Raw genomic sequence first — 3,271 nt, 5'->3', positions numbered from 1 at the left:
TGTCACTCCAGTGAACAAAACTGAGTTCCCCTCTCTCTGCATCTGTAAATTGTAGACAGCTTACCCATGCTCTCTCTGATTTAGTCTGATTTGAACTTGTTCAGGTTTTAATACCTGACTTCATGCTTCTCAAGGTTCTTATCATTATGGGAAGGGCAATGCAAATGTATTCATAAGTAACTAAAGTATAATTTTTAATAGAGTATCATTCCCCTAACTTCTAAACAACAAATATAAACAATTTAATGAAAAGTTTTCTAAATATTTACCATGTGTTAAGCACAATCTGAGTCACTGACATGAGTGTCCTTTTTCTTTTTGAAAGCCTTAAGTTTAGGGGGCTACATGGCTGCATGCCATTATCATGGAAGATGAAACACTTCAGAGATAGTAGTTAAGTTATAACATGAGAAAGAATTTGCAAGTACAATATAAGGATGTGAACTACATATTACAAGAGAAGTCAAGGGAAGGAGCCAACTATTGAATTGACAGGGAGCTATATCTGTTTGGTTACTGGCTTGTGCCAATTTTTTAAATTATATCCTGTAAATAAAATATTCTAGATCATGTGTGATATTGAATTGAATCACAGTAAATTAAATTTGTATTTGTTGGCTGTGGAGTTTAGGGCAGGAAGGAAGAATGGAGTCAGGAGTCAGAAAAAGTTGTGAAGGTTGTTTAAGGCTCTCATTGGCAAGAATCTGCCTTAGCTCTTTCTTCTCAAAATTTCTACCAATTGTAGTTACTCTGATAAGATACAAGCCCTTTATTGAGACTTTTTTTTGTGAAATAATCTTTTTGTACACTATGAAAATGTATCTTTGCCAAGGTGGCTTTTGATTAGTTTAAAAAAGAGCTGAATGGCCAATAACCAGGTAGGAATAGGCTAGGTAGGACTTCTGGACAGAGAGAAAAGAAGAGGTGATGAATCTAGGCACCAGGGATATGTCAAAGGAGACAGAGAGGAAACAGGACATACAGGAGGAGAGGTAAAAGACACGAGTCATGTGGGATTTTGTAGATCATTAGAAATGGGTTAATTTAAGTTATAGAGCTAGTTAGAAACAGGCCTAAACTAAGGTCGGGCTTTCCTAATTTATAAGTCTCTGTGTTATGATTTGTTGACTGGCAGTACAAAGATTGAGTGCACACCTCATTCTAAGAGTTACTTCAAATTGTCTAAATATAGTGATGTTTTGATAATCATGAGTAAGAATAGATAAAATATGAAAAAGTATAGGATTTTAATTTGCAAGAACTTAGTGTGTTGTATTGTGCTTGTAGTTGGTAAAAATTAAATTATCAGTTCCTTCACTGAGTGAGGTGATTTAGTTAAACCATGTAGCCAAAGGCATTGCAGGGGACAGACACATTGGGAATGTAGACCAGCTGCTTAACTCACTGAGGAAAGAGGGGAAATGCCTAACAACTCAGTGAGTGTATGAAAAGACAGAAACCAACTGCTGGCAACTTGAACTGAAGAAACTGCCGTATGCTGCTCAGTTTTGAGAAGCTTGCACATTTGCTTTTTCTTGTGAACATAGAAAAGAAAATGTGGAAATAATATTCAAGGAGGAGTTTTGTAGTAAATGCTTTCAGCATGAATTTCCTAGTTAAGATACTACATTATTCCATTCTTTTTGTGAGGTAATCTACCATGTGTGAAGAGTGTTTTTATTTCCAAAATAGAAACAGCAAAGGGAAGAGTTCAGAGCAAATGAAAGAACACACAGAAACAAGGTGTTTTCATGAGAGTAGTTAATCAATTAAGAATGAAATTATGGAAAAGGGGTACCAGGGAGAGGAAACACAAGGATATAAAGCTATGAGATGGACATTTCACTACAAAAAATTAGACATAGTAAGTAGACCATCTTCTGAGAAAATCATTCTTAAATAAAGATTTTGGATATTTGGTTTGCTGCTAGGTATAATCACAAAATGTTAACTAGCAAGAACTTCAAAAGCACAGGTGTTTAATCATAAGGTAATTTGATTTTTTGAAAGATAATCTCCTAACAAAAATTTAAATTCTTCATGATAATGAGGACTAATACACTTAGGTCTTAATAACACTTCTAATATAGTCTTACACACCACTTTTCATTAAGAAATTTTGAAGAATGTATAAGTCAGCATATAACTGTAAGAAAGTCATATCCCAAAGTGATGCTCAAGTGTCACATGACAAAGTAGGGTCACATTTTGAGAAATGTCTCACAGAGGTCAGTTTGAAGGCCTGATATTTTCCAAACACTTTGTCAGTCGCTGAGACATAATCTCACCCACCAGCTTAACAGAACCCTATCAGTTCACATCTGGGAAGGCTGCCAAAACTACAGGGCACAAGAGCTCAAGTGTCCCTGATTAATTGGTAACTGCTCCATCAAAAGGGAAACTTAACCCGCAGCAAGAGATGCTTTCTATTTAAGGGTTGACCACTGGGTACTGGGGAATAAGCACTGCCATCTTTGCAAAGTTCCAGACAATGGTTGAAAACAAGGAAACCCCATTTTTGACTGCTTATTTATTTATGTATTTATTTGTTTGTTTCTTTGCTTGTTTATTTATTCACTTACATAAAACTAAAATCAATTGTATGAATGAAACAAAGTGCATTTGGTGTCCTAATTGGAGCTTTGCTTTCTTTTCAAATTAGTTGTTTTTGTTAAGCAGGGCACCACAAACAAATATAAACTGAGAAAACATCACTTGAGACAACAAAATATGTAATATCACCTTAAGTTGTAAGTTAGAAATAAACTAAAATTGCTCCAGATTTCAGTAAACAGCCAAACATCGTTGTTAATTGAATTGGTGATTTGAAGAAAGAAACTTGAAAGAAAACAAAAAAGGATCCAAAGGAAATTAATTCCTTCATATGCAGTTATTCATTGAAATGGTATTTACACTGCTTTTCTTGTTTACCAGATATGTGATAAACCGTGGGAATACAGTGATGGAAAGTCAGAAGCCTATTCAGAGGATCAGGCAGCATAGAGGAAAAAGACAAAAAAAAAAGGGAAAAACCAAATATTGTGATGTGTGACCAATGTCAGAAATACATGAGAAAGAATGAGAAGACAGATGGGAAAACTACTTTAATTATGACAAGATGTTAATCCACATTAAACCTGGGTATTTGATGCTTGAATTGAAGTTTCAAGGTTGAAACACTCTTAGCTGCATATATAGTGCATACATCCTTTGGGCTTGAGTGCATGCTTGCATTTGTGCCTACATTTGTGCATGTGTGTGTGAGTGTGTG

Source organism: Microtus ochrogaster, chromosome 2 (genome assembly GCF_000317375.1).
Source record: "Microtus ochrogaster isolate Prairie Vole_2 chromosome 2, MicOch1.0, whole genome shotgun sequence".
Taxonomy (NCBI): domain Eukaryota; kingdom Metazoa; phylum Chordata; class Mammalia; order Rodentia; family Cricetidae; genus Microtus; species Microtus ochrogaster.
The sequence above is the reverse complement of the archived record's forward strand: the minus strand, read 5'-3'. Positions refer to the sequence as shown.